Genomic DNA, 15,570 nt, shown 5'->3' with positions numbered 1-15,570 from the left:
AAAGCCTACAGCACCTGGTATTCCCAGGCGGTCTCCTATCCAGGTACTAACTAGGCCCGACACTGCTTAGCTTCTGAGATCAGACGAGATCAGGCGCATTCAGTGTGGTGTGGCCGTAGGCTCTGGGGCCTAGTGAGTTTTGTACTTTTAAGCATCTAGTCGGCTAGACCTTGCAGTTTTGAAAGGCAATTGTGAAATGGCTCACTTCCTGAACTTGGAGCACAAAAAAGCCTACAGCACCTGGTATTCCCAGGCGGTCTCCCATCCAGGTACTAACTAGGCCTGACACTGCTTAACTTCCGAGATCAGACGAGATCGGGTGCATTCAGTGTGGTGTGGCCGTAGGCTCTAGGAATGCTAAGAATATTACTCTTATGCATTTGCATTTAGTAAGCTAAGCCATGCAGCCACTTGCAACATGATACCACGCTCATCGCTCGATCAGGCTCGATCAGGCGAGATATATAAGACTGGTGGGCCCATTCAGGACTCCTATGTCTGGTAGGATAACTTTAATTCATCCATCCTGTGTCTGTTGCAGGGAGGTGGAGAGAACAATCAACACAATAATGGTTTTCTTTCATGCCTCTTGAAGGACTCAATATTCTCTGTACTGCATTACATGTGAAAGTCGATTTATTACCCATGAACACACTACCTGTATGCTAATTCTATGTAAAAAGGTAGCTCCAGCCCTCATGATGTTGTCCAACATTTCCGCTATAAAACGGGATACAATTATTTTGGAAACATACCAAATTTGAAAAATAATTGAGAAGTTGCGCAATTACTAATCATGGAGCACAAAAAAGCCTACAGCACCTGGTATTCCCAGGCAGTCTCCCATCCAGGTACTAACTAGGCCCGACCCTGCTTAGCTTCCGAGATCGGGCGCATTCAGTGTGGTGTGGCCGTAGGCTCTGGGCCTAGTGAGTTTTGTACTTTTAAGCATCTAGTCGGCTAGACCTTGCAGTTTTGAAAGGCAATTGAGAAATGGCTCACTTCCTGAACTTGGAGTACAAAAAAGCCTACAGCACCTGGTATTCCCAGGCGGTCTCCCATCCAGGTACTAACTAGGCCCGACACTGCTTAGCTTCCGAGATCAGACGAGATCGGGCGCATTCAGTGTGGTGTGGCCGTAGGCTCTGGGCCTTGTGAGTTTTGTACTTTTAAGCATCTAGTCGGCTAGACCTTGCAGTTTTGAAAGGCAATTGAGAAATGGCTCACTTCCTGAACTTGGAGTACAAAAAAGCCTACAGCACCTGGTATTCCCAGGCGGTCTCCCATCCAGGTACTAACTAGGCCCGACACTGCTTAGCTTCTGAGATCAGACGAGATCAGGCGCATTCAGTGTGGTGTGGCCGTAGGGTCTGGGCCTAGTGAGTTTTGTACTTTTAAGCATCTAGTCGGCTAGACCTTGCAGTTTTGAAAGGCAATTGTGAAATGGCTCACTTCCTGAACTTGGAGCACAAAAAAGCCTACAGCACCTGGTATTCCCAGGCGGTCTCCCATCCAGGTACTAACGAGGCCCGACACTGCTTAGCTTCCGAGATCAGACGCATTCAGTGTGGTGTGGCCGTAGGCTCTGGGCCTTGTGAGTTTTGTACTTTTAAGCATCTAGTCGGCTAGACCTTGCAGTTTTGAAAGGCAATTGTGAAATGGCTCACTTCCTGAACTTGGAGCACAAAAAAGCCTACAGCACCTGGTATTCCCAGGCGGTCTCCCATCCAGGTACTAACTAGGCCCGACACTGCTTAGCTTCTGAGATCAGACGAGATCAGGCGCATTCAGTGTGGTGTGGCCGTAGGCTCTGGGCCCAGTGAGTTTTGTACTTTTAAGCATCTAGTCGGCTAGACCTTGCAGTTTTAAAAGGCAATTGAGAAAGGGCTCACTTCCTGAACTTGGAGCACAAAAAAGCCTACAGCACCTGGTATTCCCAGGCGGTCTCCCATCCAGGTACTAACTAGGCCTGACACTGCTTAACTTCCGAGATCAGATGAGATCGGGTGCATTCAGTGTGGTGTGGCCGTAGGCTCTAGGAATGCTAAGAATATTACTCTTATGCATTTGCATTTAGTAAGCTAAGCCATGCAGCCACTTGCAACATGATACCACGCTCATCGCTCGATCAGGCTCGATCAGGCGAGATATATAAGACTGGTGGGCCCATTCAGGACTCCTATGTCTGGTAGGATAACTTTAATTCATCCATCCTGTGTCTGTTGCAGGGAGGTGGAGAGAACAATCAACGCAATAATGGGTTTCTTTCATGCCTCTTGAAGGACTCAATATTCTCTGTACTGCATTACATGTGAAAGTCGATTTATTACCCATGAACACACTACCTGTATGCTAATTCTATGTAAAAAGGTAGCTCCAGCCCTCATGATGTTGTCCAACATTTCCGCTATAAAACGGGATACAATTATTTTGGAAACATACCAAATTTGAAAAATAATTGAGAAGTTGCGCAATTACTAATCATGGAGCACAAAAAAGCCTACAGCACCTGGTATTCCCAGGCAGTCTCCCATCCAGGTACTAACTAGGCCCGACCCTGCTTAGCTTCCTGGGTGCATTCAGTGTGGTGTGGCCGTAGGCTCTGGGCCTAGTGAGTTTTGTACTTTTAAGCATCTAGTCGGCTAGACCTTGCAGTTTTGAAAGGCAATTGTGAAATGGCTCACTTCCTGAACTTGGAGCACAAAAAAGCCTACAGCACCTGGTATTCCCAGGCGGTCTCCCATCCAGGTACTAACGAGGCCCGACACTGCTTAGCTTCTGAGATCAGACGAGATCAGGCGCATTCAGTGTGGTGTGGCCATAGGCTCTGGGCCTTGTGAGTTTTGTACTTTTAAGCATCTAGTCGGCTAGACCTTGCAGTTTTAAAAGGCAATTGAGAAAGGGCTCACTTCCTGAACTTGGAGCACAAAAAAGCCTACAGCACCTGGTATTCCCAGGCGGTCTCCCATCCAGGTACTAACAAGGCCCGACACTGCTTAGCTTCCGAGATCAGACGAGATCGGGCGCATTCAGTGTGGTGTGGCCGTAGGCTCTGGGCCTTGTGAGTTTTGTACTTTTAAGCATCTAGTCGGCTAGACCTTGCAGTTTTGAAAGGCAATTGAGAAATGGCTCACTTCCTGAACTTGGAGTACAAAAAAGCCTACAGCACCTGGTATTCCCAGGCGGTCTCCCATCCAGGTACTAACTAGGCCCGACACTGCTTAGCTTCTGAGATCAGACGAGATCAGGCGCATTCAGTGTGGTGTGGCCGTAGGCTCTGGGCCTAGTGAGTTTTGTACTTTTAAGCATCTAGTCGGCTAGACCTTGCAGTTTTGAAAGGCAATTGTGAAATGGCTCACTTCCTGAACTTGGAGCACAAAAAAACCTACAGCACCTGGTATTCCCAGGTGGTCTCCCATCCAGGTACTAACTAGGCCCGACACTGCTTAGTTTCCGAGATCAGACGAGATCGGGCGCAATCAGTGTGGTGTGTCCGTAGTCTCTGGGCCTAGTGAGTTTTGTACTTTTAAGCATCTAGTCAGCTAGACCTTGCAGTTTTGAATGGCAATTGAGAAATGGCTCACTTCCTGAACTTGGAGCACAAAAAAGCCTACAGCACCTGGTATTCCCAGGCGGTCTCCCATCCAGGTACTAACGAGGCCCGACACAGCTTAGCTTCCGAGATCAGACGCATTCAGTGTGGTGTGGCCGTAGGCTCTGGGCCTTGTGAGTTTTGTACTTTTAAGCATCTAGTCGGCTAGACCTTGCAGTTTTGAAAGGCAATTGTGAAATGGCTCACTTCCTGAACTTGGAGCACAAAAAAGCCTACAGCACCTGGTATTCCCAGGCGGTCTCCCATCCAGGTACTATCTAGGCCTAACACTGCTTAACTTCCGAGATCAGACGAGATCGGGTGCATTCAGTGTGGTGTGGCCGTAGGCTCTAGAAATGCTAAGAATATTACTCTTATGCATTTGCATTTAGTAAGCTAAGCCATGCAGCCACTTGCAACATGATACCACGCTCATCGCTCGATCAGGCTCGATCAGGCGAGATATATAAGACTGGTGGGCCCATTCAGGACTCCTATGTCTGGTAGGATAACTTTAATTCATCCATCCTGTGTCTGTTGCAGGGAGGTGGAGAGAACAATCAACACAATAATGGTTTTCTTTCATGCCTCTTGAAGGACTCAATATTCTCTGTACTGCATTACATGTGAAAGTCGATTTATTACCCATGAACACACTACCTGTATGCTAATTCTATGTAAAAAGGTAGCTCCAGCCCTCATGATGTTGTCCAACATTTCCGCTATAAAACGGGATACAATTATTTTGGAAACATACCAAATTTGAAAAATAATTGAGAAGTTGCGCAATTACTAATCATGGAGCACAAAAAAGCCTACAGCACCTGGTATTCCCAGGCAGTCTCCCATCCAGGTACTAACTAGGCCCGACCCTGCTTAGCTTCCGAGATCGGGCGCATTCAGTGTGGTGTGGCCGTAGGCTCTGGGCCTAGTGAGTTTTGTACTTTTAAGCATCTAGTCGGCTAGACCTTGCAGTTTTGAAAGGCAATTGTGAAATGGCTCACTTCCTGAACTTGGAGCACAAAAAAGCCTACAGCACCTGGTATTCCCAGGCGGTCTCCCATCCAGGTACTAACGAGGCCCGACACTGCTTAGCTTCCAAGATCAGACGCATTCAGTGTGGTGTGGCCGTAGGCTCTGAGCCTTGTGAGTTTTGTACTTTTAAGCATCTAGTCGGCTAGACCTTGCAGTTTTGAAAGGCAATTGTGAAATGGCTCACTTCCTGAACTTGGAGCACAAAAAAGCCTACAGCACCTGGTATTCCCAGGCGGTCTCCCATCCAGGTACTAACGAGGCCCGACACTGCTTAGCTTCCGAGATCAGACGAGATCGGGCGCATTCAGTGTGGTGTGGCCGTAGGCTCTGGGCCTTGTGAGTTTTGTACTTTTAAGCATCTAGTCGGCTAGACCTTGCAGTTTTGAAAGGCAATTGAGAAATGGCTCACTTCCTGAACTTGGAGTACAAAAAAGCCTACAGCACCTGGTATTCCCAGGCGGTCTCCTATCCAGGTACTAACTAGGCCCGACACTGCTTAGCTTCTGAGATCAGACGAGATCAGGCGCATTCAGTGTGGTGTGGCCGTAGGCTCTGGGCCTAGTGAGTTTTGTACTTTTAAGCATCTAGTCGGCTAGACCTTGCAGTTTTGAAAGGCAATTGTGAAATGGCTCACTTCCTGAACTTGGAGCACAAAAAAGCCTACAGCACCTGGTATTCCCAGGCGGTCTCCCATCCAGGTACTAACTAGGCCTGACACTGCTTAACTTCCGAGATCAGACGAGATCGGGTGCATTCAGTGTGGTGTGGCCGTAGGCTCTAGGAATGCTAAGAATATTACTCTTATGCATTTGCATTTAGTAAGCTAAGCCATGCAGCCACTTGCAACATGATACCACGCTCATCGCTCGATCAGGCTCGATCAGGCGAGATATATAAGACTGGTGGGCCCATTCAGGACTCCTATGTCTGGTAGGATAACTTTAATTCATCCATCCTGTGTCTGTTGCAGGGAGGTGGAGAGAACAATCAACACAATAATGGTTTTCTTTCATGCCTCTTGAAGGACTCAATATTCTCTGTACTGCATTACATGTGAAAGTCGATTTATTACCCATGAACACACTACCTGTATGCTAATTCTATGTAAAAAGGTAGCTCCAGCCCTCATGATGTTGTCCAACATTTCCGCTATAAAACGGGATACAATTATTTTGGAAACATACCAAATTTGAAAAATAATTGAGAAGTTGCGCAATTACTAATCATGGAGCACAAAAAAGCCTACAGCACCTGGTATTCCCAGGCAGTCTCCCATCCAGGTACTAACTAGGCCCGACCCTGCTTAGCTTCCGAGATCGGGCGCATTCAGTGTGGTGTGGCCGTAGGCTCTGGGCCTAGTGAGTTTTGTACTTTTAAGCATCTAGTCGGCTAGACCTTGCAGTTTTGAAAGGCAATTGAGAAATGGCTCACTTCCTGAACTTGGAGTACAAAAAAGCCTACAGCACCTGGTATTCCCAGGCGGTCTCCCATCCAGGTACTAACTAGGCCCGACACTGCTTAGCTTCCGAGATCAGACGAGATCGGGCGCATTCAGTGTGGTGTGGCCGTAGGCTCTGGGCCTTGTGAGTTTTGTACTTTTAAGCATCTAGTCGGCTAGACCTTGCAGTTTTGAAAGGCAATTGAGAAATGGCTCACTTCCTGAACTTGGAGTACAAAAAAGCCTACAGCACCTGGTATTCCCAGGCGGTCTCCCATCCAGGTACTAACTAGGCCCGACACTGCTTAGCTTCTGAGATCAGACGAGATCAGGCGCATTCAGTGTGGTGTGGCCGTAGGGTCTGGGCCTAGTGAGTTTTGTACTTTTAAGCATCTAGTCGGCTAGACCTTGCAGTTTTGAAAGGCAATTGTGAAATGGCTCACTTCCTGAACTTGGAGCACAAAAAAGCCTACAGCACCTGGTATTCCCAGGCGGTCTCCCATCCAGGTACTAACGAGGCCCGACACTGCTTAGCTTCCGAGATCAGACGCATTCAGTGTGGTGTGGCCGTAGGCTCTGGGCCTTGTGAGTTTTGTACTTTTAAGCATCTAGTCGGCTAGACCTTGCAGTTTTGAAAGGCAATTGTGAAATGGCTCACTTCCTGAACTTGGAGCACAAAAAAGCCTACAGCACCTGGTATTCCCAGGCGGTCTCCCATCCAGGTACTAACTAGGCCTGACACTGCTTAGCTTCTGAGATCAGACGAGATCAGGCGCATTCAGTGTGGTGTGGCCGTAGGCTCTGGGCCCAGTGAGTTTTGTACTTTTAATCATCTAGTCGGCTAGACCTTGCAGTTTTAAAAGGCAATTGAGAAAGGGCTCACTTCCTGAACTTGGAGCACAAAAAAGCCTACAGCACCTGGTATTCCCAGGCGGTCTCCCATCCAGGTACTAACTAGGCCTGACACTGCTTAACTTCCGAGATCAGACGAGATCGGGTGCATTCAGTGTGGTGTGGCCGTAGGCTCTAGGAATGCTAAGAATATTACTCTTATGCATTTGCATTTAGTAAGCTAAGCCATGCAGCCACTTGCAACATGATACCACGCTCATCGCTCGATCAGGCTCGATCAGGCGAGATATATAAGACTGGTGGGCCCATTCAGGACTCCTATGTCTGGTAGGATAACTTTAATTCATCCATCCTGTGTCTGTTGCAGGGAGGTGGAGAGAACAATCAACGCAATAATGGGTTTCTTTCATGCCTCTTGAAGGACTCAATATTCTCTGTACTGCATTACATGTGAAAGTCGATTTATTACCCATGAACACACTACCTGTATGCTAATTCTATGTAAAAAGGTAGCTCCAGCCCTCATGATGTTGTCCAACATTTCCGCTATAAAACGGGATACAATTATTTTGGAAACATACCAAATTTGAAAAATAATTGAGAAGTTGCGCAATTACTAATCATGGAGCACAAAAAAGCCTACAGCACCTGGTATTCCCAGGCAGTCTCCCATCCAGGTACTAACTAGGCCCGACCCTGCTTAGCTTCCTGGGTGCATTCAGTGTGGTGTGGCCGTAGGCTCTGGGCCTAGTGAGTTTTGTACTTTTAAGCATCTAGTCGGCTAGACCTTGCAGTTTTGAAAGGCAATTGTGAAATGGCTCACTTCCTGAACTTGGAGCACAAAAAAGCCTACAGCACCTGGTATTCCCAGGCGGTCTCCCATCCAGGTACTAACGAGGCCCGACACTGCTTAGCTTCTGAGATCAGACGAGATCAGGCGCATTCAGTGTGGTGTGGCCATAGGCTCTGGGCCTTGTGAGTTTTGTACTTTTAAGCATCTAGTCGGCTAGACCTTGCAGTTTTAAAAGGCAATTGAGAAAGGGCTCACTTCCTGAACTTGGAGCACAAAAAAGCCTACAGCACCTGGTATTCCCAGGCGGTCTCCCATCCAGGTACTAACAAGGCCCGACACTGCTTAGCTTCCGAGATCAGACGAGATCGGGCGCATTCAGTGTGGTGTGGCCGTAGGCTCTGGGCCTTGTGAGTTTTGTACTTTTAAGCATCTAGTCGGCTAGACCTTGCAGTTTTGAAAGGCAATTGAGAAATGGCTCACTTCCTGAACTTGGAGTACAAAAAAGCCTACAGCACCTGGTATTCCCAGGCGGTCTCCCATCCAGGTACTAACTAGGCCCGACACTGCTTAGCTTCTGAGATCAGACGAGATCAGGCGCATTCAGTGTGGTGTGGCCGTAGGCTCTGGGCCTAGTGAGTTTTGTACTTTTAAGCATCTAGTCGGCTAGACCTTGCAGTTTTGAAAGGCAATTGTGAAATGGCTCACTTCCTGAACTTGGAGCACAAAAAAACCTACAGCACCTGGTATTCCCAGGTGGTCTCCCATCCAGGTACTAACTAGGCCCGACACTGCTTAGTTTCCGAGATCAGACGAGATCGGGCGCAATCAGTGTGGTGTGTCCGTAGTCTCTGGGCCTAGTGAGTTTTGTACTTTTAAGCATCTAGTCAGCTAGACCTTGCAGTTTTGAATGGCAATTGAGAAATGGCTCACTTCCTGAACTTGGAGCACAAAAAAGCCTACAGCACCTGGTATTCCCAGGCGGTCTCCCATCCAGGTACTAACGAGGCCCGACACAGCTTAGCTTCCGAGATCAGACGCATTCAGTGTGGTGTGGCCGTAGGCTCTGGGCCTTGTGAGTTTTGTACTTTTAAGCATCTAGTCGGCTAGACCTTGCAGTTTTGAAAGGCAATTGTGAAATGGCTCACTTCCTGAACTTGGAGCACAAAAAAGCCTACAGCACCTGGTATTCCCAGGCGGTCTCCCATCCAGGTACTATCTAGGCCTAACACTGCTTAACTTCCGAGATCAGACGAGATCGGGTGCATTCAGTGTGGTGTGGCCGTAGGCTCTAGAAATGCTAAGAATATTACTCTTATGCATTTGCATTTAGTAAGCTAAGCCATGCAGCCACTTGCAACATGATACCACGCTCATCGCTCGATCAGGCTCGATCAGGCGAGATATATAAGACTGGTGGGCCCATTCAGGACTCCTATGTCTGGTAGGATAACTTTAATTCATCCATCCTGTGTCTGTTGCAGGGAGGTGGAGAGAACAATCAACACAATAATGGTTTTCTTTCATGCCTCTTGAAGGACTCAATATTCTCTGTACTGCATTACATGTGAAAGTCGATTTATTACCCATGAACACACTACCTGTATGCTAATTCTATGTAAAAAGGTAGCTCCAGCCCTCATGATGTTGTCCAACATTTCCGCTATAAAACGGGATACAATTATTTTGGAAACATACCAAATTTGAAAAATAATTGAGAAGTTGCGCAATTACTAATCATGGAGCACAAAAAAGCCTACAGCACCTGGTATTCCCAGGCAGTCTCCCATCCAGGTACTAACTAGGCCCGACCCTGCTTAGCTTCCGAGATCGGGCGCATTCAGTGTGGTGTGGCCGTAGGCTCTGGGCCTAGTGAGTTTTGTACTTTTAAGCATCTAGTCGGCTAGACCTTGCAGTTTTGAAAGGCAATTGTGAAATGGCTCACTTCCTGAACTTGGAGCACAAAAAAGCCTACAGCACCTGGTATTCCCAGGCGGTCTCCCATCCAGGTACTAACGAGGCCCGACACTGCTTAGCTTCCAAGATCAGACGCATTCAGTGTGGTGTGGCCGTAGGCTCTGAGCCTTGTGAGTTTTGTACTTTTAAGCATCTAGTCGGCTAGACCTTGCAGTTTTGAAAGGCAATTGTGAAATGGCTCACTTCCTGAACTTGGAGCACAAAAAAGCCTACAGCACCTGGTATTCCCAGGCGGTCTCCCATCCAGGTACTAACGAGGCCCGACACTGCTTAGCTTCCGAGATCAGACGAGATCGGGCGCATTCAGTGTGGTGTGGCCGTAGGCTCTGGGCCTTGTGAGTTTTGTACTTTTAAGCATCTAGTCGGCTAGACCTTGCAGTTTTGAAAGGCAATTGAGAAATGGCTCACTTCCTGAACTTGGAGTACAAAAAAGCCTACAGCACCTGGTATTCCCAGGCGGTCTCCTATCCAGGTACTAACTAGGCCCGACACTGCTTAGCTTCTGAGATCAGACGAGATCAGGCGCATTCAGTGTGGTGTGGCCGTAGGCTCTGGGCCTAGTGAGTTTTGTACTTTTAAGCATCTAGTCGGCTAGACCTTGCAGTTTTGAAAGGCAATTGTGAAATGGCTCACTTCCTGAACTTGGAGCACAAAAAAGCCTACAGCACCTGGTATTCCCAGGCGGTCTCCCATCCAGGTACTAACTAGGCCTGACACTGCTTAACTTCCGAGATCAGACGAGATCGGGTGCATTCAGTGTGGTGTGGCCGTAGGCTCTAGGAATGCTAAGAATATTACTCTTATGCATTTGCATTTAGTAAGCTAAGCCATGCAGCCACTTGCAACATGATACCACGCTCATCGCTCGATCAGGCTCGATCAGGCGAGATATATAAGACTGGTGGGCCCATTCAGGACTCCTATGTCTGGTAGGATAACTTTAATTCATCCATCCTGTGTCTGTTGCAGGGAGGTGGAGAGAACAATCAACACAATAATGGTTTTCTTTCATGCCTCTTGAAGGACTCAATATTCTCTGTACTGCATTACATGTGAAAGTCGATTTATTACCCATGAACACACTACCTGTATGCTAATTCTATGTAAAAAGGTAGCTCCAGCCCTCATGATGTTGTCCAACATTTCCGCTATAAAACGGGATACAATTATTTTGGAAACATACCAAATTTGAAAAATAATTGAGAAGTTGCGCAATTACTAATCATGGAGCACAAAAAAGCCTACAGCACCTGGTATTCCCAGGCAGTCTCCCATCCAGGTACTAACTAGGCCCGACCCTGCTTAGCTTCCGAGATCGGGCGCATTCAGTGTGGTGTGGCCGTAGGCTCTGGGCCTAGTGAGTTTTGTACTTTTAAGCATCTAGTCGGCTAGACCTTGCAGTTTTGAAAGGCAATTGAGAAATGGCTCACTTCCTGAACTTGGAGTACAAAAAAGCCTACAGCACCTGGTATTCCCAGGCGGTCTCCCATCCAGGTACTAACTAGGCCCGACACTGCTTAGCTTCCGAGATCAGACGAGATCGGGCGCATTCAGTGTGGTGTGGCCGTAGGCTCTGGGCCTTGTGAGTTTTGTACTTTTAAGCATCTAGTCGGCTAGACCTTGCAGTTTTGAAAGGCAATTGAGAAATGGCTCACTTCCTGAACTTGGAGTACAAAAAAGCCTACAGCACCTGGTATTCCCAGGCGGTCTCCCATCCAGGTACTAACTAGGCCCGACACTGCTTAGCTTCTGAGATCAGACGAGATCAGGCGCATTCAGTGTGGTGTGGCCGTAGGGTCTGGGCCTAGTGAGTTTTGTACTTTTAAGCATCTAGTCGGCTAGACCTTGCAGTTTTGAAAGGCAATTGTGAAATGGCTCACTTCCTGAACTTGGAGCACAAAAAAGCCTACAGCACCTGGTATTCCCAGGCGGTCTCCCATCCAGGTACTAACGAGGCCCGACACTGCTTAGCTTCCGAGATCAGACGCATTCAGTGTGGTGTGGCCGTAGGCTCTGGGCCTTGTGAGTTTTGTACTTTTAAGCATCTAGTCGGCTAGACCTTGCAGTTTTGAAAGGCAATTGTGAAATGGCTCACTTCCTGAACTTGGAGCACAAAAAAGCCTACAGCACCTGGTATTCCCAGGCGGTCTCCCATCCAGGTACTAACTAGGCCCGACACTGCTTAGCTTCTGAGATCAGACGAGATCAGGCGCATTCAGTGTGGTGTGGCCGTAGGCTCTGGGCCCAGTGAGTTTTGTACTTTTAAGCATCTAGTCGGCTAGACCTTGCAGTTTTAAAAGGCAATTGAGAAAGGGCTCACTTCCTGAACTTGGAGCACAAAAAAGCCTACAGCACCTGGTATTCCCAGGCGGTCTCCCATCCAGGTACTAACTAGGCCTGACACTGCTTAACTTCCGAGATCAGACGAGATCGGGTGCATTCAGTGTGGTGTGGCCGTAGGCTCTAGGAATGCTAAGAATATTACTCTTATGCATTTGCATTTAGTAAGCTAAGCCATGCAGCCACTTGCAACATGATACCACGCTCATCGCTCGATCAGGCTCGATCAGGCGAGATATATAAGACTGGTGGGCCCATTCAGGACTCCTATGTCTGGTAGGATAACTTTAATTCATCCATCCTGTGTCTGTTGCAGGGAGGTGGAGAGAACAATCAACGCAATAATGGGTTTCTTTCATGCCTCTTGAAGGACTCAATATTCTCTGTACTGCATTACATGTGAAAGTCGATTTATTACCCATGAACACACTACCTGTATGCTAATTCTATGTAAAAAGGTAGCTCCAGCCCTCATGATGTTGTCCAACATTTCCGCTATAAAACGGGATACAATTATTTTGGAAACATACCAAATTTGAAAAATAATTGAGAAGTTGCGCAATTACTAATCATGGAGCACAAAAAAGCCTACAGCACCTGGTATTCCCAGGCAGTCTCCCATCCAGGTACTAACTAGGCCCGACCCTGCTTAGCTTCCTGGGTGCATTCAGTGTGGTGTGGCCGTAGGCTCTGGGCCTAGTGAGTTTTGTACTTTTAAGCATCTAGTCGGCTAGACCTTGCAGTTTTGAAAGGCAATTGTGAAATGGCTCACTTCCTGAACTTGGAGCACAAAAAAGCCTACAGCACCTGGTATTCCCAGGCGGTCTCCCATCCAGGTACTAACGAGGCCCGACACTGCTTAGCTTCTGAGATCAGACGAGATCAGGCGCATTCAGTGTGGTGTGGCCATAGGCTCTGGGCCTTGTGAGTTTTGTACTTTTAAGCATCTAGTCGGCTAGACCTTGCAGTTTTAAAAGGCAATTGAGAAAGGGCTCACTTCCTGAACTTGGAGCACAAAAAAGCCTACAGCACCTGGTATTCCCAGGCGGTCTCCCATCCAGGTACTAACAAGGCCCGACACTGCTTAGCTTCCGAGATCAGACGAGATCGGGCGCATTCAGTGTGGTGTGGCCGTAGGCTCTGGGCCTTGTGAGTTTTGTACTTTTAAGCATCTAGTCGGCTAGACCTTGCAGTTTTGAAAGGCAATTGAGAAATGGCTCACTTCCTGAACTTGGAGTACAAAAAAGCCTACAGCACCTGGTATTCCCAGGCGGTCTCCCATCCAGGTACTAACTAGGCCCGACACTGCTTAGCTTCTGAGATCAGACGAGATCAGGCGCATTCAGTGTGGTGTGGCCGTAGGCTCTGGGCCTAGTGAGTTTTGTACTTTTAAGCATCTAGTCGGCTAGACCTTGCAGTTTTGAAAGGCAATTGTGAAATGGCTCACTTCCTGAACTTGGAGCACAAAAAAACCTACAGCACCTGGTATTCCCAGGTGGTCTCCCATCCAGGTACTAACTAGGCCCGACACTGCTTAGTTTCCGAGATCAGACGAGATCGGGCGCAATCAGTGTGGTGTGTCCGTAGTCTCTGGGCCTAGTGAGTTTTGTACTTTTAAGCATCTAGTCAGCTAGACCTTGCAGTTTTGAATGGCAATTGAGAAATGGCTCACTTCCTGAACTTGGAGCACAAAAAAGCCTACAGCACCTGGTATTCCCAGGCGGTCTCCCATCCAGGTACTAACGAGGCCCGACACAGCTTAGCTTCCGAGATCAGACGCATTCAGTGTGGTGTGGCCGTAGGCTCTGGGCCTTGTGAGTTTTGTACTTTTAAGCATCTAGTCGGCTAGACCTTGCAGTTTTGAAAGGCAATTGTGAAATGGCTCACTTCCTGAACTTGGAGCACAAAAAAGCCTACAGCACCTGGTATTCCCAGGCGGTCTCCCATCCAGGTACTATCTAGGCCTAACACTGCTTAACTTCCGAGATCAGACGAGATCGGGTGCATTCAGTGTGGTGTGGCCGTAGGCTCTAGAAATGCTAAGAATATTACTCTTATGCATTTGCATTTAGTAAGCTAAGCCATGCAGCCACTTGCAACATGATACCACGCTCATCGCTCGATCAGGCTCGATCAGGCGAGATATATAAGACTGGTGGGCCCATTCAGGACTCCTATGTCTGGTAGGATAACTTTAATTCATCCATCCTGTGTCTGTTGCAGGGAGGTGGAGAGAACAATCAACACAATAATGGTTTTCTTTCATGCCTCTTGAAGGACTCAATATTCTCTGTACTGCATTACATGTGAAAGTCGATTTATTACCCATGAACACACTACCTGTATGCTAATTCTATGTAAAAAGGTAGCTCCAGCCCTCATGATGTTGTCCAACATTTCCGCTATAAAACGGGATACAATTATTTTGGAAACATACCAAATTTGAAAAATAATTGAGAAGTTGCGCAATTACTAATCATGGAGCACAAAAAAGCCTACAGCACCTGGTATTCCCAGGCAGTCTCCCATCCAGGTACTAACTAGGCCCGACCCTGCTTAGCTTCCGAGATCGGGCGCATTCAGTGTGGTGTGGCCGTAGGCTCTGGGCCTAGTGAGTTTTGTACTTTTAAGCATCTAGTCGGCTAGACCTTGCAGTTTTGAAAGGCAATTGTGAAATGGCTCACTTCCTGAACTTGGAGCACAAAAAAGCCTACAGCACCTGGTATTCCCAGGCGGTCTCCCATCCAGGTACTAACGAGGCCCGACACTGCTTAGCTTCCAAGATCAGACGCATTCAGTGTGGTGTGGCCGTAGGCTCTGAGCCTTGTGAGTTTTGTACTTTTAAGCATCTAGTCGGCTAGACCTTGCAGTTTTGAAAGGCAATTGTGAAATGGCTCACTTCCTGAACTTGGAGCACAAAAAAGCCTACAGCACCTGGTATTCCCAGGCGGTCTCCCATCCAGGTACTAACGAGGCCCGACACTGCTTAGCTTCCGAGATCAGACGAGATCGGGCGCATTCAGTGTGGTGTGGCCGTAGGCTCTGGGCCTTGTGAGTTTTGTACTTTTAAGCATCTAGTCGGCTAGACCTTGCAGTTTTGAAAGGCAATTGAGAAATGGCTCACTTCCTGAACTTGGAGTACAAAAAAGCCTACAGCACCTGGTATTCCCAGGCGGTCTCCTATCCAGGTACTAACTAGGCCCGACACTGCTTAGCTTCTGAGATCAGACGAGATCAGGCGCATTCAGTGTGGTGTGGCCGTAGGCTCTGGGCCTAGTGAGTTTTGTACTTTTAAGCATCTAGTCGGCTAGACCTTGCAGTTTTGAAAGGCAATTGTGAAATGGCTCACTTCCTGAACTTGGAGCACAAAAAAGCCTACAGCACCTGGTATTCCCAGGCGGTCTCCCATCCAGGTACTAACTAGGCCTGACACTGCTTAACTTCCGAGATCAGACGAGATCGGGTGCATTCAGTGTGGTGTGGCCGTAGGCTCTAGGAATGCTAAGAATATTACTCTTATGCATTTGCATTTAGTAAGCTAAGCCA

General features: G+C 47.8%; 35 non-coding genes and 21 pseudogenes across 35 annotated transcripts; all 56 read right to left on the bottom strand.

Moving 5' to 3' along the window:
- Nucleotides 1–2: 2 nt before the first annotated feature.
- On the bottom strand, nt 3–121 carry LOC138537397 (5S ribosomal RNA). The gene has a single exon (XR_011285534.1). It is a non-coding gene; the product is annotated as a 5S ribosomal RNA (ribosomal RNA).
- A 107-nt stretch (nt 122–228) lies between these two features.
- Nucleotides 229–347, bottom strand: LOC138549422 (5S ribosomal RNA). Its single transcript, XR_011293205.1, has one exon. It is a non-coding gene; the product is annotated as a 5S ribosomal RNA (ribosomal RNA).
- Nucleotides 348–810: 463 nt separating this feature from the next.
- Nucleotides 811–919, bottom strand: LOC138543863 (5S ribosomal RNA; annotated as a pseudogene).
- A 106-nt stretch (nt 920–1,025) lies between these two features.
- Nucleotides 1,026–1,144, bottom strand: LOC138537419 (5S ribosomal RNA). The gene has a single exon (XR_011285554.1). It is a non-coding gene; the product is annotated as a 5S ribosomal RNA (ribosomal RNA).
- A 106-nt stretch (nt 1,145–1,250) lies between these two features.
- LOC138537325 (5S ribosomal RNA) lies at nt 1,251–1,369 on the bottom strand. Its single transcript, XR_011285465.1, has one exon. It is a non-coding gene; the product is annotated as a 5S ribosomal RNA (ribosomal RNA).
- A 106-nt stretch (nt 1,370–1,475) lies between these two features.
- LOC138544240 (5S ribosomal RNA) lies at nt 1,476–1,584 on the bottom strand (annotated as a pseudogene).
- Nucleotides 1,585–1,690: 106 nt separating this feature from the next.
- On the bottom strand, nt 1,691–1,809 carry LOC138546814 (5S ribosomal RNA). Its single transcript, XR_011290962.1, has one exon. It is a non-coding gene; the product is annotated as a 5S ribosomal RNA (ribosomal RNA).
- Nucleotides 1,810–1,915: 106 nt separating this feature from the next.
- On the bottom strand, nt 1,916–2,034 carry LOC138538189 (5S ribosomal RNA). Its single transcript, XR_011286298.1, has one exon. It is a non-coding gene; the product is annotated as a 5S ribosomal RNA (ribosomal RNA).
- Nucleotides 2,035–2,497: 463 nt separating this feature from the next.
- Nucleotides 2,498–2,601, bottom strand: LOC138546848 (5S ribosomal RNA; annotated as a pseudogene).
- Nucleotides 2,602–2,707: 106 nt separating this feature from the next.
- LOC138537480 (5S ribosomal RNA) lies at nt 2,708–2,826 on the bottom strand. Its single transcript, XR_011285613.1, has one exon. It is a non-coding gene; the product is annotated as a 5S ribosomal RNA (ribosomal RNA).
- Nucleotides 2,827–2,932: 106 nt separating this feature from the next.
- LOC138548591 (5S ribosomal RNA) lies at nt 2,933–3,051 on the bottom strand. The gene has a single exon (XR_011292386.1). It is a non-coding gene; the product is annotated as a 5S ribosomal RNA (ribosomal RNA).
- Nucleotides 3,052–3,157: 106 nt separating this feature from the next.
- LOC138546801 (5S ribosomal RNA) lies at nt 3,158–3,276 on the bottom strand. The gene has a single exon (XR_011290960.1). It is a non-coding gene; the product is annotated as a 5S ribosomal RNA (ribosomal RNA).
- Nucleotides 3,277–3,382: 106 nt separating this feature from the next.
- On the bottom strand, nt 3,383–3,501 carry LOC138542630 (5S ribosomal RNA; annotated as a pseudogene).
- Nucleotides 3,502–3,607: 106 nt separating this feature from the next.
- On the bottom strand, nt 3,608–3,716 carry LOC138545656 (5S ribosomal RNA; annotated as a pseudogene).
- Nucleotides 3,717–3,822: 106 nt separating this feature from the next.
- Nucleotides 3,823–3,941, bottom strand: LOC138548478 (5S ribosomal RNA). Its single transcript, XR_011292279.1, has one exon. It is a non-coding gene; the product is annotated as a 5S ribosomal RNA (ribosomal RNA).
- Nucleotides 3,942–4,404: 463 nt separating this feature from the next.
- On the bottom strand, nt 4,405–4,513 carry LOC138543862 (5S ribosomal RNA; annotated as a pseudogene).
- A 106-nt stretch (nt 4,514–4,619) lies between these two features.
- Nucleotides 4,620–4,728, bottom strand: LOC138545737 (5S ribosomal RNA; annotated as a pseudogene).
- Nucleotides 4,729–4,834: 106 nt separating this feature from the next.
- On the bottom strand, nt 4,835–4,953 carry LOC138550797 (5S ribosomal RNA). The gene has a single exon (XR_011294543.1). It is a non-coding gene; the product is annotated as a 5S ribosomal RNA (ribosomal RNA).
- A 106-nt stretch (nt 4,954–5,059) lies between these two features.
- On the bottom strand, nt 5,060–5,178 carry LOC138537396 (5S ribosomal RNA). Its single transcript, XR_011285533.1, has one exon. It is a non-coding gene; the product is annotated as a 5S ribosomal RNA (ribosomal RNA).
- A 106-nt stretch (nt 5,179–5,284) lies between these two features.
- LOC138549421 (5S ribosomal RNA) lies at nt 5,285–5,403 on the bottom strand. Its single transcript, XR_011293204.1, has one exon. It is a non-coding gene; the product is annotated as a 5S ribosomal RNA (ribosomal RNA).
- A 463-nt stretch (nt 5,404–5,866) lies between these two features.
- LOC138543861 (5S ribosomal RNA) lies at nt 5,867–5,975 on the bottom strand (annotated as a pseudogene).
- Nucleotides 5,976–6,081: 106 nt separating this feature from the next.
- LOC138537407 (5S ribosomal RNA) lies at nt 6,082–6,200 on the bottom strand. Its single transcript, XR_011285543.1, has one exon. It is a non-coding gene; the product is annotated as a 5S ribosomal RNA (ribosomal RNA).
- A 106-nt stretch (nt 6,201–6,306) lies between these two features.
- LOC138537323 (5S ribosomal RNA) lies at nt 6,307–6,425 on the bottom strand. The gene has a single exon (XR_011285463.1). It is a non-coding gene; the product is annotated as a 5S ribosomal RNA (ribosomal RNA).
- Nucleotides 6,426–6,531: 106 nt separating this feature from the next.
- LOC138544239 (5S ribosomal RNA) lies at nt 6,532–6,640 on the bottom strand (annotated as a pseudogene).
- Nucleotides 6,641–6,746: 106 nt separating this feature from the next.
- LOC138537715 (5S ribosomal RNA) lies at nt 6,747–6,865 on the bottom strand. Its single transcript, XR_011285842.1, has one exon. It is a non-coding gene; the product is annotated as a 5S ribosomal RNA (ribosomal RNA).
- A 106-nt stretch (nt 6,866–6,971) lies between these two features.
- LOC138549420 (5S ribosomal RNA) lies at nt 6,972–7,090 on the bottom strand. Its single transcript, XR_011293203.1, has one exon. It is a non-coding gene; the product is annotated as a 5S ribosomal RNA (ribosomal RNA).
- A 463-nt stretch (nt 7,091–7,553) lies between these two features.
- On the bottom strand, nt 7,554–7,657 carry LOC138546847 (5S ribosomal RNA; annotated as a pseudogene).
- Nucleotides 7,658–7,763: 106 nt separating this feature from the next.
- On the bottom strand, nt 7,764–7,882 carry LOC138537479 (5S ribosomal RNA). The gene has a single exon (XR_011285612.1). It is a non-coding gene; the product is annotated as a 5S ribosomal RNA (ribosomal RNA).
- A 106-nt stretch (nt 7,883–7,988) lies between these two features.
- LOC138548590 (5S ribosomal RNA) lies at nt 7,989–8,107 on the bottom strand. The gene has a single exon (XR_011292385.1). It is a non-coding gene; the product is annotated as a 5S ribosomal RNA (ribosomal RNA).
- Nucleotides 8,108–8,213: 106 nt separating this feature from the next.
- Nucleotides 8,214–8,332, bottom strand: LOC138546790 (5S ribosomal RNA). The gene has a single exon (XR_011290959.1). It is a non-coding gene; the product is annotated as a 5S ribosomal RNA (ribosomal RNA).
- Nucleotides 8,333–8,438: 106 nt separating this feature from the next.
- LOC138542629 (5S ribosomal RNA) lies at nt 8,439–8,557 on the bottom strand (annotated as a pseudogene).
- Nucleotides 8,558–8,663: 106 nt separating this feature from the next.
- Nucleotides 8,664–8,772, bottom strand: LOC138545654 (5S ribosomal RNA; annotated as a pseudogene).
- Nucleotides 8,773–8,878: 106 nt separating this feature from the next.
- LOC138548477 (5S ribosomal RNA) lies at nt 8,879–8,997 on the bottom strand. The gene has a single exon (XR_011292278.1). It is a non-coding gene; the product is annotated as a 5S ribosomal RNA (ribosomal RNA).
- Nucleotides 8,998–9,460: 463 nt separating this feature from the next.
- On the bottom strand, nt 9,461–9,569 carry LOC138543860 (5S ribosomal RNA; annotated as a pseudogene).
- A 106-nt stretch (nt 9,570–9,675) lies between these two features.
- Nucleotides 9,676–9,784, bottom strand: LOC138545736 (5S ribosomal RNA; annotated as a pseudogene).
- A 106-nt stretch (nt 9,785–9,890) lies between these two features.
- On the bottom strand, nt 9,891–10,009 carry LOC138550796 (5S ribosomal RNA). Its single transcript, XR_011294542.1, has one exon. It is a non-coding gene; the product is annotated as a 5S ribosomal RNA (ribosomal RNA).
- Nucleotides 10,010–10,115: 106 nt separating this feature from the next.
- LOC138537394 (5S ribosomal RNA) lies at nt 10,116–10,234 on the bottom strand. The gene has a single exon (XR_011285531.1). It is a non-coding gene; the product is annotated as a 5S ribosomal RNA (ribosomal RNA).
- A 106-nt stretch (nt 10,235–10,340) lies between these two features.
- On the bottom strand, nt 10,341–10,459 carry LOC138549419 (5S ribosomal RNA). The gene has a single exon (XR_011293202.1). It is a non-coding gene; the product is annotated as a 5S ribosomal RNA (ribosomal RNA).
- A 463-nt stretch (nt 10,460–10,922) lies between these two features.
- Nucleotides 10,923–11,031, bottom strand: LOC138543857 (5S ribosomal RNA; annotated as a pseudogene).
- A 106-nt stretch (nt 11,032–11,137) lies between these two features.
- LOC138537395 (5S ribosomal RNA) lies at nt 11,138–11,256 on the bottom strand. The gene has a single exon (XR_011285532.1). It is a non-coding gene; the product is annotated as a 5S ribosomal RNA (ribosomal RNA).
- Nucleotides 11,257–11,362: 106 nt separating this feature from the next.
- LOC138537322 (5S ribosomal RNA) lies at nt 11,363–11,481 on the bottom strand. The gene has a single exon (XR_011285462.1). It is a non-coding gene; the product is annotated as a 5S ribosomal RNA (ribosomal RNA).
- A 106-nt stretch (nt 11,482–11,587) lies between these two features.
- Nucleotides 11,588–11,696, bottom strand: LOC138544238 (5S ribosomal RNA; annotated as a pseudogene).
- Nucleotides 11,697–11,802: 106 nt separating this feature from the next.
- Nucleotides 11,803–11,921, bottom strand: LOC138546779 (5S ribosomal RNA). Its single transcript, XR_011290958.1, has one exon. It is a non-coding gene; the product is annotated as a 5S ribosomal RNA (ribosomal RNA).
- Nucleotides 11,922–12,027: 106 nt separating this feature from the next.
- LOC138549417 (5S ribosomal RNA) lies at nt 12,028–12,146 on the bottom strand. The gene has a single exon (XR_011293199.1). It is a non-coding gene; the product is annotated as a 5S ribosomal RNA (ribosomal RNA).
- A 463-nt stretch (nt 12,147–12,609) lies between these two features.
- Nucleotides 12,610–12,713, bottom strand: LOC138546846 (5S ribosomal RNA; annotated as a pseudogene).
- A 106-nt stretch (nt 12,714–12,819) lies between these two features.
- On the bottom strand, nt 12,820–12,938 carry LOC138537478 (5S ribosomal RNA). Its single transcript, XR_011285611.1, has one exon. It is a non-coding gene; the product is annotated as a 5S ribosomal RNA (ribosomal RNA).
- A 106-nt stretch (nt 12,939–13,044) lies between these two features.
- On the bottom strand, nt 13,045–13,163 carry LOC138548589 (5S ribosomal RNA). Its single transcript, XR_011292384.1, has one exon. It is a non-coding gene; the product is annotated as a 5S ribosomal RNA (ribosomal RNA).
- Nucleotides 13,164–13,269: 106 nt separating this feature from the next.
- LOC138546767 (5S ribosomal RNA) lies at nt 13,270–13,388 on the bottom strand. Its single transcript, XR_011290957.1, has one exon. It is a non-coding gene; the product is annotated as a 5S ribosomal RNA (ribosomal RNA).
- A 106-nt stretch (nt 13,389–13,494) lies between these two features.
- Nucleotides 13,495–13,613, bottom strand: LOC138542628 (5S ribosomal RNA; annotated as a pseudogene).
- Nucleotides 13,614–13,719: 106 nt separating this feature from the next.
- Nucleotides 13,720–13,828, bottom strand: LOC138545653 (5S ribosomal RNA; annotated as a pseudogene).
- A 106-nt stretch (nt 13,829–13,934) lies between these two features.
- LOC138548476 (5S ribosomal RNA) lies at nt 13,935–14,053 on the bottom strand. The gene has a single exon (XR_011292277.1). It is a non-coding gene; the product is annotated as a 5S ribosomal RNA (ribosomal RNA).
- A 463-nt stretch (nt 14,054–14,516) lies between these two features.
- LOC138543856 (5S ribosomal RNA) lies at nt 14,517–14,625 on the bottom strand (annotated as a pseudogene).
- Nucleotides 14,626–14,731: 106 nt separating this feature from the next.
- Nucleotides 14,732–14,840, bottom strand: LOC138545735 (5S ribosomal RNA; annotated as a pseudogene).
- A 106-nt stretch (nt 14,841–14,946) lies between these two features.
- Nucleotides 14,947–15,065, bottom strand: LOC138550795 (5S ribosomal RNA). The gene has a single exon (XR_011294541.1). It is a non-coding gene; the product is annotated as a 5S ribosomal RNA (ribosomal RNA).
- A 106-nt stretch (nt 15,066–15,171) lies between these two features.
- LOC138537393 (5S ribosomal RNA) lies at nt 15,172–15,290 on the bottom strand. Its single transcript, XR_011285530.1, has one exon. It is a non-coding gene; the product is annotated as a 5S ribosomal RNA (ribosomal RNA).
- A 106-nt stretch (nt 15,291–15,396) lies between these two features.
- Nucleotides 15,397–15,515, bottom strand: LOC138549416 (5S ribosomal RNA). The gene has a single exon (XR_011293198.1). It is a non-coding gene; the product is annotated as a 5S ribosomal RNA (ribosomal RNA).
- Nucleotides 15,516–15,570: the final 55 nt, after the last annotated feature.

This window comes from Ambystoma mexicanum, unplaced genomic scaffold, assembly GCF_040938575.1.
Source record: "Ambystoma mexicanum isolate Mex_15411 unplaced genomic scaffold, UKY_AmexF1_1 Mex_scaf10, whole genome shotgun sequence".
Classification (NCBI taxonomy): Eukaryota; Metazoa; Chordata; class Amphibia; order Caudata; family Ambystomatidae; genus Ambystoma; species Ambystoma mexicanum.
Note: the sequence above shows the minus strand (reverse complement) of the source record. Positions and strands in the feature narration are given on the sequence as shown.